Genomic DNA, 16,674 nt, shown 5'->3' on the forward strand with positions numbered 1-16,674 from the left:
ACACTGAAAATCCCCAGTGGTGGGCTGGGGGGATGTTGGGGTATGGTTTGTTTACCCTGGAAAGGGCAGTGCAGGGGCACAGCTTCCTTTTCAATGTCATTTTGGTGTTTCTTCACCCCCAAACAAATTTGCCAGCTGGGTTGACTGAGGAAAATGAATTTAAGAGCCTTGTCCAAGGTCACCCTAAGGAATGAGCAAGTCAAGCCACTTACTCAAGGGCACTGAGTGCTTCAGTGGCCCAACCTACCTCCCTCTTGCTTCAGGTTGTTTGTACCAACCTCTGCCCCCCTCACCACACAGCTTTCCCCACAGTGTAGAGTTCACAGCAAAGGCAGCAAAGTGCCCTGGACCATCCATCCACTCACTTCACGAAACAAGAATAGCTCCTTAAACCCTTGTTCATGGCAGATGTTTTCCTGGTCTGATAGTTTGTTTTTTTTCTAAATGTCAGTGTCTATCCACAAATTATATCTTGATGTATGGACCCATGCGTGGATATATGAATAGCTTTACAAGATGAACACCGCTTGGAAAAGCTGAGCTCAAGTTTGAAGGAGGTTGAAGAAGCTGGGATAGTGCAAGACATTATATGGTTTGAAATAAACACTGCCTTATCTCAAAGAGGTCATTTCATTATGAAAATGCAATAACTCTTGGAAAACACTAGTCACACGTGAGGCTTGACAGAAGCTTGTCTTCTCTGCCCATTCACATATGTGCTCTCAACAACAGCAAATACCTTCACGCTGCCCTTATCTGCAGGTATTCTTTTTTTCAGGGCCTGTTCATAAAATCAACTTCACAGCAATCTCCTTTCTCTCCAATTCTTATAGCTTCCTACCTGACCATAAAGAATTTACATTCAGCAGTATTTTTGGAGAATTTAAGCCAAAACCCCCACTGTTTCTGCCCTCAACACCTCTCCATTTGCCTGCCAAGTGATACGCTGAGTATTTATCTGTAACAGAGTACCTATTAACAGCCCTGCATGTCTACAGAGGTTTGATCTCCAGGCTGACAAGTTCAAACTGTCAGGGACTCCCTCTCTACTCCTCCCTTTCCCTGGCTAAGCTGTGGGGCAGGGTGTTATACTGCAGGTCAAATCAACACAAAATCATTCCCATGCAGGCAAAGCTCTTTCAGTACATGACACCAGCTCTGGTGCCACTCGGGTTTAGCTTGATCTTCCACTGAGCTGACTCTGTTCTTCTGCTCAGCTGGGTTTGCTCGTCAACATGGCAAGAGCTACGCACACACAGAGAAGGGCTCCCCAGCCCTTGTCTGGATCCATGTATTTGGAAAGTCATATCCCTGAGCATATTCCCTCAAATCCTCACCTACTGATTTCAGCCAGGTTAGCTAACACATAGGATGGGCACTAGTATAGTAGTATACACAGTATAGTAGTATACATCCAATTAATGCATCTTTAAAAAAGAAAACACGCTATTACTGTCAGGTCGCAGTATGAAAAGACAGTTTCAATATTTTCTTTGATAAATCTCTTCTCTAATTCTAATCAGATTCTTCTCACCAAGTCTCCCTGTCTGCTGAAGACAACGGAGGACAACGTGGCGTCTGAAACCATTTCAAATATAGTCACAAACAAATACTTGTATTAATATTAAACATGCAGCAGTTTCAAGAGCATGTATTTTTTTTGTATAGAGATCACACTATTCCTTTGAAGAAGCAATAGGGCTTTTGTTCCCAGCTCCTTTTAAACAATCTGGATATTAACTTTTCTACTACCGCAAGCCTCTGTGCAACTTACAGACAGGTGCTGGCATAAAATGTGTCTTACAAAGACCTTGGACCCACAACTAAGGAGTTTTACCTTGTGCATTTTAGCAGCCCAGATGCTCAAATGCCTACAGACTCTATGACTGGCTCCCTGGTGCTGAACAGCCCTGTTACTTTATTGATAATACAATGCATAGAAATGTTATATGTTGCTCAGAGAAAGAGTTATGTGCTTTGTGTGAGTGAACGCCAGATGAATGGAGAGCAACCAGCTTGCCCCAGCTCTCTGCTTCCCCCTTTGGTGTCTCTGTGACTGCAGCTCTTCCCCTTGTGCAAGTTTCTTCTGGTCCCCATGGGGATGGTGAGACAGTCATTAGCAATTAGCCGAGGGAGGGAGAGGCTAATTGTACCAATTAGCACTGGAGCACCAGGTGGGGAGACATAGAGGCCAGTCAAGAGGGGACCAATAAAATCACTGCCAGGGTCAGCAAGACATGGGGGGAGGAAGGAGAGATGTGCCTGCTGATTGCATCTATTTGTGCTTTTTGTTTCCACTTTGAAACAGTAGTTTCAAAGCACTTCAAGAGAAAGGAAGGAACAGTCAAATCTGTGGCTTGAGATGTCCTTACAGGAGCAGCAAGAGAAGTGAGAGCCACTGTACAGCCACCAGCACCAGCCTTGCCATTGTTCCTCACAGCTTGTATGGCTCAAATCAGCCTTATTCTTCCCCAATCCCCCCAAAAGCCTCTGTAGAGAGCCCCAGAATTGCTGCATAGCCACACTTTGCAATGTTCACCCTCATTTCAAGCACTAAAAGGTCCTCATGGGGTCTCACTCAGAGTATAATACCTTGCCTAACTCAGGTTTTTCTCCCTGTAGCTTAAGGTTCCTACACAGAAACAACTGTAAATGGAGGGCACCTCTATCCCCTCGTGCCCTGGATTCAAACTGTATTACACTGACACGTGCTCAAGTGACAGAGTAACACACCTGACCACAGTAGATCACGTTATAACAAGGCTGTCACAAAACACTCATCAACCTCATTTTTGCAACAATCATTTGTCTCCCTGGATTTCATTGCAGTACTTAAATCAGATTCCAGGACATTCTGAAGTGAGGCACACAGCTCCACGCTTCAGGAAGACAAAGTCTAGCAGAGGCCTTCTCTATGAGCTACTCTTTCACTCCTCTGCATTCATGATCTGAATTTTTACTTCAAAAGCACACTATAATAGTATGGCCAGTAGCCCACAGCCCAAAGCAACTGTATAGAAAACAAATGATTAAAACAATGAAGCCTACCAGTCATACAAACTAAAAATACCCATCATGTCACAGCTTAGCTACACAGCTACTTACTAAGACTTTCTGGGTGTTGTTTTATACCATATCCTCTTGCTGAAAGGCAGGACTTGTGAGTCTGTCCTCTGTTCTGCCTATGGGAACTTGAAGGGACACCTCTGCTCTTCTGCAGCCCATGGGCTATCCAGAGTGGGGTTGTGCAAAAGACATGTCCGATCCTTTCCACCAAAGCCACTCCACTTCCTAGAAAGGAAGACAAAGTTTGATTTACCAGATGCTGAGACTATGTATGGTGCAGCCTTCTGTTTCTATCACTTACCTAAAGGGAGGACATGTCTTACAGTCCCAGCTCCACTCCAAACTAGTGCTTCACATGAACTGCACTGACAGCCCCTGTGGCAGGAAGCAGAACTGAAGGGTGACACCACTGCCCACCTCCCAAAAGAAAATAGTTAGACTACCCCTTATTTTCCAGCATTTCCCTATTGATAAGTGTTAGTACTGCTCAAACGTACCACTTGTTGCAATGGGGGGCACCAATAGAAACCTCAGGGCTTTGTGCTGGCTGGGTGATGAAGGCACTACCACGGCAAGACACTCGTACCTAAAGGTTGTGGCTAGTTTTTGCATGAGACTGAGCCTTTTCCCTGCACCCCCAAGCTGCACTCAGGCAGTCTGGGCCACCCTTTCTCATAGAAACTGAAGCCAATCACTCAGCCAAAACCTCGCTTTCAGGGGTGGTATAAATCCTTTGAAAACAAACACACAACCCCTCCCTTGAGGCTCAGGAAAGACCAGTGAACCATAAAGACCTGGTGAGGTAGTCCAGGGCCAAATTAGCAGCACTGAACAGTAGGTCAGCAGTGCAAAACCTTTCAGCATTTTGCTACCAGTAGCAGAAGCAAGCCAGGGTGCATTTAAACTCCAGCACCTTTCCACAGCTTAATAGTAAATGGCCTGTATTGAATAGCTGGCAACACATGCGCTCTCCTTGTTTTCTTCTCTTGTTAAATGTTTCCTGGCATGGTGACAGGTAAAGCATAATACAGCTTGGCAATATGGCTTTTACATGGTGAAACAGCTCCTCTGCGCTACGCTAGAATACATATTACTGTGACAAGGGGCTTTATTCTGAATTATCTGCACATACTAAAAGTCAGTGGGAAACTGGGGGAGAGTTTAGTGAAAACTACATCAGATTTTGTCAGCTCTGAGTGGAAAATTTTGGATAGAAATCACAGAGTGTGGAGTTTAATCTCAGCTCCTTCTGGTCGGTGCACTGCGGAATGCAGCCCCTGCCATTAAAGATTCACTTGGGAAAGGTGGATGGTTATCCAGCATTAAACATGTTTCTGTGGCACTGAATTCTTCAGATCGCTTGGGGAAGTAAGTCATCCACTTTTAACCTGACAGTGCTTGTTGATAAAAACAGTATAGAGAGCTGGATGGAGCACTTATACAAAGCTGATAGATGAGATAGATGGGGAGGATTTATCCTGTGGCAGGGGAGCTGGGTAGGACTAAAGCTGTGCTGACTTGTAAGCATGGAGATGATGAGGTTATACAATTATTTCTTAACAACATCTATGTGAGTGATGGAGAGCAGAACCCCATGTGAGCCTCGCTCTCCTCCTTGGAGACAGCCTTCCCCAGAGCCACTGTTGCGCCTCAGAGAGGCATTTTCACTTGGAAGCTCTCTGAAATTTAGGAGGTGTTTTGCATTTCAAATGTATGAGTTATTTTGTATCTGGAAGCTGCTGTTAAACAAAGGTCTTACTTGCTCGGTGGGCTGGGGATAAAATGCTAAAGACATTCTGACTGCTACAAGTTGTTGTTGAGAGATTGAGTGGAACAAAATGACCAAGAGGAAAATAGAGAAATCTCTAAGCCAGAGGGTTGTTCTGCTTCTCTCTCATAGACTTACTTTCATACTCCACATTTTCCATGCCCAGCCTATGAGGGGTTTTATGCAATGGACATCACTGGGGGGTTTGATTCCTTTTTTCTTTTTCCCTTGAAGACTGTGTCTATTTAATACCAAAATTATGAGCTCAGCTTGTATTTTCATTTTGGTTTTGAACCGCTTTGGAGAAATACAGGCTTAGGTCACTTTTACTGCCCCAGAGGCCTCAGACAGTGATCTGATGGGGAGCTTTTGGACAAGAGAATGGAAGTAACAGACTGAGCAGTGATTAAGGTAAAAAAGAGTCTGTGCTGGTATATACAACTGTATTAAATGAGAAGACTGGTATCTTTACTATCTCAGTTACCTCAGATATTAAGAATTCTCACAGGCAGACAGAAACTATCTCTCTCGTGTCCCTAACCTCAGCATAACTCACACCCTCTGTAGTTCAGAGATGTGAGAAGCACTGTCAGAAGTAATACTGAGGAAACAGAATTCAGATGTTACCTAACATTGGCCATACAGGACATCCACCACACACACACGGCACCCAGGTAAGCTGGATAACCAGAGGAAGGATGAATAAAGGGAAGAAATGTTCTTTGCCATTATTGTTACACGAACTCCCAGAGACTCATGTTAAATGGGGACATTCCAGAATAAATGAAACCATGCCAGAAACAAGGGGCAATAAGGGACCTGCAGTTACCTTGGCCATTTCTTTCTGTTTCTTATAACCTCCAAGTGACTAGCGCAGTCCTTACCAGCTGAATCTCAGCCCAGCAGCCTTCATCCCTGCTCCATGCCATCGGATTGTGCACTAACCATATTTTAAAGGCAGGAGATGTATTTTATAAATAGTCTGTCAGCAAAAAAAAATATTTCTGAGGCTCTTGATTAATAATGTAGGACATCAGTGATCTTGGAAAACCTGAACATCAGCGCTGTACTTGGCTGAGCAGAACAGATGTTGACATCTTTGTTGCTGTTTCTTGGCTGAAGACAGATGTTTGTGAGGTTAGATGGAAAAGGCAAGAGTGTACAGACATACTGGAATCAGTGGAAAACACTTACTGCTTCCTTATACTTATGTGGGGACTCAATCTGTATTCTGGGAAGTCTTTTAGATTATAATTGCTGCATGATTAAGTATGTGCCAGTGTCATCTCTTAGGTGCTGAGACAAGGAACACAATCCTGATAGTTGTATGATGATGTCTGAATAGTCCTTGCATGGCAGAGAAAATACAAGTACATTAGGGAAGAGCAATAAATACCATCAACTGCTCTACTGGATTGGATTTTTGAAGGGTGCTCCTGTCTCAGATGTTAATGGAGTGGCTTAATTTTCCTTGCAATGGCCATAATAAACTCAGGGAAATGTAATTCACAGGTGAGACATGGTAACTGGTGTTGAAAAAAACGGGTGCTCTTAATGCCTAAAAAAAGACTGTTCAGCAGCAGATCATCTGTGTAAAAATGTTACCTCTCTAATGCTTCCAAGTTCAAAATGATTTGTTGGGTGTCACTTGAACAAGTTAAAGCTTCACAGTTAACTAAAGGATGTATTTTGTATTCTGGTCCAAGTATGACTACACCACAAAATGCTTTCCCTGCATCATCTGAAATACCAAATGTAAGGCAAAATTTTGCTTCAGACTTCCACAAAGAGCTGAATTCTCTCTACCCACAATAATATACAGACTACACAGTAAATCACCCTCTTGGAAATATTCCATCCTGTTCTTTCAGTCCAGTCTTTAAAGGCTTCTGTGACTAAATCTCCGATTTCTTTCAGGAAATAAAATTGACCTGATCTCACAGAAACTCACCTTGAGGAGCCCATAGAGAAAACTATTTTTGGGGGGCTGGAACTGGATAATCTTAAGGTCCTTTCCAACCCTAACTATTCTATAATTCTATGGATGGAGAGGTAAGACTATGTGCCAAGGGTGGTCCTGGGGCCCTGCCGCTCTCAGAGCTGTCCCATCAGCCAGGCCCACCAAGTGAAGCATCAAAGCAAGCTCCTTCCTGCAGAAGGCAGACCTGTGTCTGGGGCATGCTCAGGCATGCTCAGGCTTTTCCCAGGTATAGGAAATTTGCTGTGATCAGTCTTCATCCACCTTTCTTCTTTACCATTTTGCTTCTCAAACTGGGAGCTTTTCTGTCTCTGGCTACTTCTACAGTAACTAGGAGCTTCCTCTGTTCATGCTGTGGGAGCAGAGGCTTTAACCACTCTGCCATAGTTACATGGACAGGGGAGCTCAGGTTTTTAAGCATTGACATGATATAGTAGAGGAGAAAGTGGGGCTAGCAAGAAGGTTGGCAAGGGGAGTGATCATGATTTGCTCTTGAGGTGAAGGATGGCATAAACGTAGGAGGAAGCCAGAACAAGTAACTTCATCCATGGCTCTTGTGTTGAGAAACAATCCTGAGCAGAAAACACATCAGTCTCCCCAAATTCCTATGGCTCCTACACTGAAACCAGTAGGACCATTATAGCAAGGAAGGAGGTTAGTAAGCACTGCACTTCCCTGGACCAGCAGATATGAGGCAGAAAGCATCTAGAGGGAGCCCAGAGCTGCTCCTAGGCTACTACTGCAAAAGAATCCCCTTGTCCTGCCATTGCAGATACAGGAGAGGTTTGAACAGGTTCATTGCTGTAGGATTAAGAGTCTTTAAGCACTGATTAGCTGGTATCAAAGTTATTATGGGATTAAGCATGTATTATCCAGCCCATGTGCCATCTGATGTACTTTCAGGGAAAAAAGCACCCCACCAGAGGTGCTGTCTAAATGCCAAGTGTAAGTGACGTTTGTTTTTATGTAGATGTTACTAAATGATTTGGGAAGTAAAACATTAGTAAAATTTAAATGCTATAAATTATTAGGGAGAATTAATACACAGGGATTTTTTTTTAATTTAAGTAATTTCTATTATTAAATCTTGTGTTTTGCAACTTTGAACCACTAATTATGTTCTAGATACACAATATAATATAACTAACAAAATATGGTTCATCAGCCTGCATTATATACCATTATCCATCTATGTTTGTGTAACAATTTCATCATTTGATCAAATAATAGCAGATTCCACAATATGTCATTCAAGTATCCCCAGTTTATCTATAATGATTTTCCTCTTGTCAGCTCATTTCTTGAACCTTTGCTGAATCTGGTTTCAATGGTACTATAAACAATCATCATTGCATTGTAAAACTGGAAACTCTCCACTAAAATAGTGTTTTGATCTGGGTTGCCATAGTAATAAGTCTGTGCTCCCCTCTTTGGAGGCCTTGTTATATGAAGTATCTGTGATTTGCTCAGAATGGCCCCAGTTCATCTGTCAAAGTGGGTTTTTCCTTCTTTAAAATAATGATCTAGAAAATCCCACAGTGGCAACAAATATTTTACAACCATAACGAGAAACATTGTATCACTCAAGCTTTGTAAATCTATGCCATTATTGTATTAGAATAAATCACTTTCCTTAGGTATATTACTTGGAAATATGCAATTCTAATTTTAGAGCGTGTATTCAATAGGGGGTATTTATTTTTTATGTAAAGAGAATTATTAACTCTGACTTCAAAAATACATCACATGTCAGGTTATGTTTAGAGGCCCTGCAGCAAAAAGGAAAAAAAAAACCACCCTGAAATTCTTTCTTATTTCTATCAAAATACCACAAATATCCAGTCCATTTCAGATTTACTTACCCCACTCCATTCTTAAACGCTGATTTTTCTAATGAGATCAGGTATTACCACAGACATTACAACTGCGCTCTCAGGTAAATGATATTCAGATGATACACTTGTGAGAATTAGAGCTCCTGAAAATACATCAACGACACTATGGAAATACATCACTGAGCATGATTTTAAATACAACTGCTCCAGTCAGTTACAGTAATTTGATGCATGAACTATGATATTTCCTCCTGCAGGAATGAGGGTAAACAAACACTACATCAACGTGCCGGTGACAGACTTGGCGCAAAGAAGCGAGGATGGAGACCGTATTTTATCTAAGACAAATGGTTAAGTTGGTTACTTTATGTAAGTCACTACCAGCTACAGGATTACTTCGTGTAACTCACTGTCAGCTACTGCCTCATAATGCCTGACAGGGGGATATTAACATCATGAGGAGGGAAGGTATCTATCTGTATTCAATGAATTCTAATTAAAAAGTAATTACTGGATAGTGAGGAATCTGCCGGCTCCAGGCTTCTCCCCACACACGTCACCTTAGTTGGCTCTATGGCAAACAAGGGGGAAGGTAAGCAATGGTGCATATGCTTATTTCCTTACATTTTGCTGGTGACTTAGTTCTAAGCAGGGCCAGATCATGGGAAGTCTTCAGAAATAGTTTTATATCATTTTGCCAAGTGGATCCCCAGAAGACTCTGTGGGGGCAGAGGTGCTACACATCTTCTGTTATAATTGACCTGGGCTTTGAGATTTCTCTGTCATGATGTATCCCAGAATGGTGCACGACGGCAAGAAACTTGTTATTCCTCCAGCAGTGCCAAATGGACAAGATCAAGTAGGCCTGGGACTTGAAAAAAAGGAAGAAATATTGACAGATAAGTAACCAGCCCAGTAAATGACAGGCAGGCACAGGAAGCTTGATTTCCTTGGGGTTCAGAGGTAATCTATTAACCTTAAAATATTTCAGTGCAAATCTAATAGATTTTGTTTTTTAAATGCAAAAATATAAGATGCTTTATTGAAATCATTAGGTCTGTCTTGATTTCTTTCTCTCCTTGCAAGTTAGCAGTGGGAGAACAGAAACTCACCCGTGACTAAAAGAGATAGAAATACACTAAACTCACCCAAAATATTTATTCATTGGATTATGAAAATCGTATCTATAATGCAGTTCAAGAATATTAAAGGTGTCCTCTGAGAAGCTGTCATTTTTTTATGGCATTGTGACTGGCATTAAAACACTTGTTTTGCACTTCTTTGCATGGCAGCTCATCAAAAGTCAGGGAAATGCTAGAACAAATCCGCATCAATAAGGTGGGTTGGGCTAATTAAGAGCAGCTCGTGCCCCTTGAGACTACTGTCTCATTTAGTGATCTCAGTGCCAGCCTAGCCAGTGCTGATGTACTGCCCCGGAGCCCAGGAGGAGTAGGGTACTCCTGGGTGCTGTGTATGCAAGTGCTGACACGTCCTAGACCCAGGATGAAGTGCTAGCTTTCCATACCAGTGCAGTCCAAAGTGCAAGGAATAGAATTACTCTGGATTTAGGCTCTGTCTGAGAAGATTTCTGTAATTTCTACTCGGAGATGTTCTTTCTCTGCTGTTTGCAGCTAGGAGTTTCCTTCCACTGAGAGGTATCCTCTTGGCCAGAAGCAGCTTTGCTGCCTTACCCAAAATTCTGTTGACATTTGGCTGAGACCCCAAATGGTTAAAAAAAGATCATTACTGCTCTCACCTGATCTCCCACTGCTGAATTCTTCTATCCTGCAGGGCTCTCCAGGTCAGCTATATCCATGCTTCTGGCACAGCAGCAGAAACATTGTACGTTGCCCCAGGCCCCGCTAAAGATGTTGCTGGAACAGAGAGAAAAGTGGAATGAAGAGGCCAAATTCCCTCCACCTTGCAACTCTCTAGGCAGATTCTATTCCTGCTACAACCCATTCATATCCTCTGCTCCAGGACCAGCATGAGGAAAAAGCTTCAAAACAATGGAACACAAAAGGAACAAGGAGATGAATCCCCTCAACCCTGCCATGCAGCCCACCTCCAGTTAATCGACATCTTCCTTGCTACAGTTTAAACTGATGATGCTTTTGTTTGCCTACCCTTGAGAACAGATTATTTATATGAATTGAACATACAGCACAGATTATTCCCTCTTTCCTTGCCATAGTATTTTCATATTTGTTGAAGTCAGTTACACTCTCCCTCCTCAGTCTCTTTTTCTCCAGGTTAAATTATGCCACTCACTCAATCTTCCCTAGTAGATTATGTTTTCCAGACCAATGGCTGCTTCTGTTGTTATCCTCTGGAGGGTTTCTAATTGATCAGCCTCTTCTGGAGATTTGCTTCTTATTCTGCTCCCACAACAACCCAAATAAGGTAACAGTTGGTCCTGGAAATGAGTTATGCTGACGAAAGAGAGAGGTTTACTGTTCCCCGAGGTTGGCAGAGGCTCACAGCAAAGATGACACAGGTTTGGTCACACAGATCCGTATTACCAAGCATAGGGCTTAATTCTGGAAACATAATTACCCTCTGGCAAGACCCCAAGACATATGCTTACCATGAAGTGCAGGAGTAATTCATGGAAGTTAAGTAGATGTTTAGATTTCACCTTGTATCTGAATCTTTACCAGAACAGGCACTACCTACAATATATTCAAAACAACATTCAATTAATACCCCAAATATTGCTTAATGTTTTCAATAATTTAAAGTTTTAACCTTTCTTCTTGGTTCTACTTATATTTTCATATAATTAAGTTATACCCTTTTTTGATATTTTCGCCTGTTAAGTTACGACACCTAATTCTCATGTATACCAGGACTGCTTTTGGTTTGCTCTTGATAAGTAATACTATGTAAACTAGAGGCAATGAAATATAGTCCCACTTAACTGTCCCTCTACTCTGTCAGAGTGATGTAACATAACATTAGTGTAAATGGATGCTGGACCTCAACTTTGTAGATGCACATTGATTTTCCAAGTTTCAGGTCTTAGCATGATCTAAAAGCGGGTGTAATTGAATTTCCATTTTCATAATGCCATAACATACATTTTCATAAAATAGTAATGGAGATTTTTTCAGTGCATAATTTTGTGGCTTTGGGAATATTAAAAGAGGTAATGTGTTGGAACTTAGATTCTGAAATACGCCTTAATACCTACTTGCTAATTATTATCAGGCCATCTGCAATTCTATGCAGTCATAGCATGACAGAACTCTCTTGACCCACCCGCATTTGTCCGCTACACCTACACTTCCCATCAGCTCACCATGGACATGGTGTTATTCTCTGTTTTCCCATGCTGTGAGGGGTTAGGTGAGGAAAAGGCTCACACACCAGAGTCTTATCCTACCTCCTAACTCTTTTTCTACCCACCTAAAGCCTACTAGTCGTAACAGTGCAGAACATAATGGGAAAAGTGTATCTACTTGTTTAATTTAAAACCATCTGTGTGAACTATCTTTACAATAACTACTTGTTTCAATAATTTATAACTAGGATGCTATACCTGACAAAATGATTCAGATAACTAGAGCAATGTGCACTTTAAGTTTAAAGTCAAGGTCTTCCTTGCTCATTTTAATGACTTCTCTTGTGCACAAGATATTAATATTCCTGTGAGCAAACACAGCACTGACTCATTAATCAATAAGAACTGGCTCCTCTACATAATAACAATAGCCCTATTGGATAATTAACCTTTGTTCCATTGACTTTAGTTTGTACATAATTTCCAGTGGCTGACACTGGATAATATAAAGCTTTGCAGCTGACAGGCGCCTTTTAAAATCCTTTTTTACTAGTTTAGGGAAAATGATCCACACCCACTGTTATAAGTAAAATACAGTGCAGGTGTCGGTGTGTGTCCATGCCATATTTAAAAGGAGGCAACTGACAATAAATAGAAGACCTAATAAATATTGTAAGGCTTTGGTGAGCCCTGCTGTTAAATTGTAGCATCGTGAAGGATTTGCATTTTCCTGTCATGTAGTTAGAAGGCAGACTAGAGATAAAGAGGTGTCTGTGATTAAATGGGTATTCTAGATAAGTGGCAGATTGCCTCAGTCTGGACTGGGGTAAGAAACAGATGTGCCTGCACATCTCAAACTGGTTTTAATATTAGGGCAAGTCCACCAAAGGTGGCAATACCAGAACCTCTACTGTTAGTCCTCAGGGACTTACTGTTAGTCCTGAGGTTTAGTGTTGTCTGTGCTAGGACACAAAAGCAAGGGTGACTTTAATGCAACCATTTCAGTTACTCATGTCACAGACAGCTGCAGTGGCACCTCCCAGGGGCCTATGGGCTATGGCACAGGGGCAGGAACATGCAGCAACAGCAGGAGGAAACTCTCAGTGCTCTGCTCACAGAGAGACACCCAGGATGGATGGCTCTCTGCTGAGACCATCACTTCTATCACTAGGGAGTTTTGTTCAATAGAGGTTTGGTACTTATGCCTTTCTTCCCCTTCTTCCCTAAAAGAAACCCCAAAACCAAACCAAGAAACCAAACACCCAACAGACACCACCAAAATACACAGGGAACCAACTTGGTGTCATCAGCAGAGCACACTGGAGAGGGGAAAATCTACTCCAAGAAGACGTGAAAGCTTCAAAATCTACTTTTCTTCCAAAACAAAAGTAAATTGAGGAAAGGGAAGAAGAAATCTCAAATAACTTCAAACGATTTCTTTCGGCACTTTACATTGTCTTGTCATCTAGAATACAACCCAATTTTAAATAAGCCACACACAAGTATTTTCAAAAGGAAAAATTGAAATACTGTATAATCTATTATGATAATCTATATTTGTATCTATATATCTATTATTTATATGTACCTATATATTTATATTTATAATCTAATATTATAATCTATTTCTATTTATGAAATAGAGTATTTCAATTTTTCCTTTTGAAAGACTGTTCCAATGACTTTTCTGCAGTAGATAATTAATTGTAGGTATTAGTTCTGGAATAAACCATACTTTTGGAATAATCCACTGTAGAATAAGAAAGTTCATCATTACATACCACAGTTTTTATCTATGGCTTACTCTCTTTTTATGATAGTTTCTTTTGTGATATTGAGTGTCACAGGGGCTGGTCATTTGACTGTGTAAATCATTATAGTTCATTGACATTAACTGAGCTACCGTGATTTGATAATCCCTTAGATCCGATGTTGATAAAGTATCCCCACAAATGTGAGCATAAACTAGTTGTGAAATGTTTCTGCTATCAGTTCCAAAGATCAAGATAGCTACCTGTCTTATTCATACAAAGCACTCCACACAAAGAATGACTTGATTAAGCCTTAATTCAAAAGCTAAAGCATGTGAAACAAAGAAGCCTCATTCAACCTGTTGGGGGAAAAGGCAGGGTACTGAGTGAGAGCTTATTTGCATTGCACAGTATGTTTTCCAGCAGGAATAAAATGTACTGCAAGACAATGGCCCGTCAGCTTCTATATAGAAGGGAAAACATTCTTGCGTTCAAAACTGTGGAAATGTCAATATTTCAAAAGGTAGTTTTCCGGTTCATTCAAGCACTGATAAGAAATCATTACACTTTTTAAGAATATTGATGATTTCAGAGAGGAATTTAATGGAGAGAAAGCCTTTTTTTTTTTTGCAGTTCACTAGTTTGTGCCTGTCTAATTGACTCCTCAAGAGTCTTTTGTATGTGCCACTAAACAGTTTTCACCAGATTATTTTCATACCATTTATAAGCAAACTTCTCCATCTCACAGAAATTTCCTTTCCATGTCTTCTCAACGAGTACTGTCAAGTTCTAAATAGAGTCCAAGTCAGGAAATACATTAAAAAATTGGTAATTAAATAGCTTATTTTTTTCCCTACAGCAACAGGCTTCCCAAGGAGCTGATGTAGTAGGTCAGATATGAGGTTTGGAAGATGTAGGCCTCTGAACAAAGTGGGTTCACCTCTTTGCCTATCTAGATAAGACTGCTTCTATGGCAGCTGCTAGATCTTACTTCTTCCTTTATCTGGGTGTTAGGAGCAAGGAAGAAGTAAAATACAACATGTGGAAACCCTGCCAATCCCAGTGGCACAAAGCAACGCAAAGGTTCCACTGTCCTGCTTGGAAGAGACCTGCTTTCAGCCGAGTTGGGTGACACTCCCTTGGGAAGTTTCTCACACTTAGCAGGCTATGGGGCTGTCTAGGGCATGAAGAGGACTGTGGTACAGCTGAAAGCACGTGGATAGCTGTGTATGTTGCAGGCACTGCCTGGGTTCTGCAAAACAGTTATTAAAAATGACCTCGGAGGCTAATGTAAACTTCTGTGGCATACAATCAACTATTAAGTCAATGAAATCATTTGTATCAAAGACATTGTGACACTGTCTGAACACGGAAATGAAAAGTAAAAAGACAGCCCGGCATGTACATATGGTCATGGTCTACTGCAGTGAGCGTTACTGCCTGGTTTGCTGAGGCATGCTGGACAAGCTTTAGAGCTTGCTATTTTTGCCAGAGCTACAGTGGGGAGAAGAGCTGATGTATGCCTCAGTCCAAACTACAGATCAGAGCCAAAGCAAATGTTCTGCAGGTTCAAAGTCAAGAATTACACTATGCAAAGCTGCTGTGATTACAGCAAGAAGTTTCTCCCCCTGTGAATACTATCCCCATTTTTATTCACCTTGGTTTTTGCTGCTGCCCCAGGGGCCTGGAAGCAGAATTACAGGGCTCTGCAGAAAGATCCTATTCTCACAACAGTTCCAGCCTCCATTTTGCTGAACCAACAGACACAGGTCACTGGGACTCTGACAAGCACTAGAACCTTTAGTTGCTCATTGGCATCTGCAGCATTTGGGGGTTTACTCAACACTGGTGAGAAAAGCTGTGCCAGCCTTATAAGCTGGTGTGCACTAACCCTCTTTGAGTGGGATCCTCTTTGGGATGCTCCCAGTTGGATCCGGAAGGCATCACCGAGATCCTGCACATCATCTAGCTTCTAGGTGGACTCTAATGCATGAAGATCCCCTGTTGGTGGGGACCTAGATGCAGAGTCCATGCAGTTTGGTGCCACCTGGGGGTAATTACTTAAAGGGAAAGACACAGCATGATGAATGTAACATTAGCAATATGTTGTGAATTTGGGGAAAAAAGGATTGTTTACCTCCTCTGTCCCAGAACGTTGTCCATATGAAAAATGGGTTAAATATATCCACTCCTGCTATTACCAATTCTTCATCTGCTGGGAGGTTCTTCTGCAGGCTCCAGACATCTGCAAAGAGGCAGCATGACAGTGATGTTAGCATGGTGGCAATATGGATGGGATCCTTTACTTCAAAACTGGGCATTCCGGAGGACACAAAGTGACATGGACACGTATCCCCTATGACTGCCTGTGCAATAGCTTGGAAGTGACCATTCCCTACCCCAAAGTGAGCCACTATTTTATTATTGATACTGTAAATCTATTATTATTGATACCTTAAAACATGTACAAAGTTCAAGTTTCAAGTAGAATATGCTGAAACCAAGAAAAGCAGGCACATGTAAATTTTATTCTGACTAGTTCAGTTAATCCCTGCAAAACAGGAGAACTGCAGACATTAATTTTTCATCCAGCCAGCTCTTATTGAACATATAATCACTAGTTACTTAAAATTTAATCTATTTTTAATAGAAAAATTGATACTGGAATATGAAACATGAAGTAACACATTATTGTTCTGCAACAGACTAAGCTTTTAGAGATAGCACTGGAGTCTAGAAACTGACTGAAAAACATAAAAGGTTATGTCCAACACTAAAAGCAATCTACATGCTCACCAAAGCCTAGATCATCTCAAAGCAGGAATTATTCACTGACTATAGATACCCTTATTTTGATATGTTTAGTATTCATTACAGCAGATTATCACAGGATTACCACAACAAATTTTGCCTTTCATGAAAATCTTATTTTCAGGTGATTTGGACTCCTTTTTCACCTCCCTTTGCAAAATCTGCTTTCAACAGCCTCCAAG

General features: G+C 41.4%; 1 long non-coding RNA gene across 1 annotated transcript; it reads right to left on the reverse strand.

Moving 5' to 3' along the window:
- Positions 1-743: 743 nt before the first annotated feature.
- On the reverse strand, positions 744-11,390 carry LOC133226074 (uncharacterized). The gene is made up of 5 exons (XR_009729398.1): positions 11,235-11,390; positions 10,404-10,521; positions 9,159-9,518; positions 3,112-3,291; positions 744-837 (listed from the first exon to the last, which is right to left on the reverse strand). It is a non-coding gene; the product is annotated as an uncharacterized LOC133226074 (long non-coding RNA).
- Between the last annotated feature and the right edge of the window lie 5,284 nt (positions 11,391-16,674).

This window comes from Neopsephotus bourkii, unplaced genomic scaffold (genome assembly GCF_033783945.1).
Source record: "Neopsephotus bourkii isolate Nb327-2 ecotype Australia unplaced genomic scaffold, CSIRO-AGI_Nbou_v1 NB_1768, whole genome shotgun sequence".
Lineage (NCBI taxonomy): Eukaryota > Metazoa > Chordata > Aves > Psittaciformes > Psittacidae > Neopsephotus > Neopsephotus bourkii.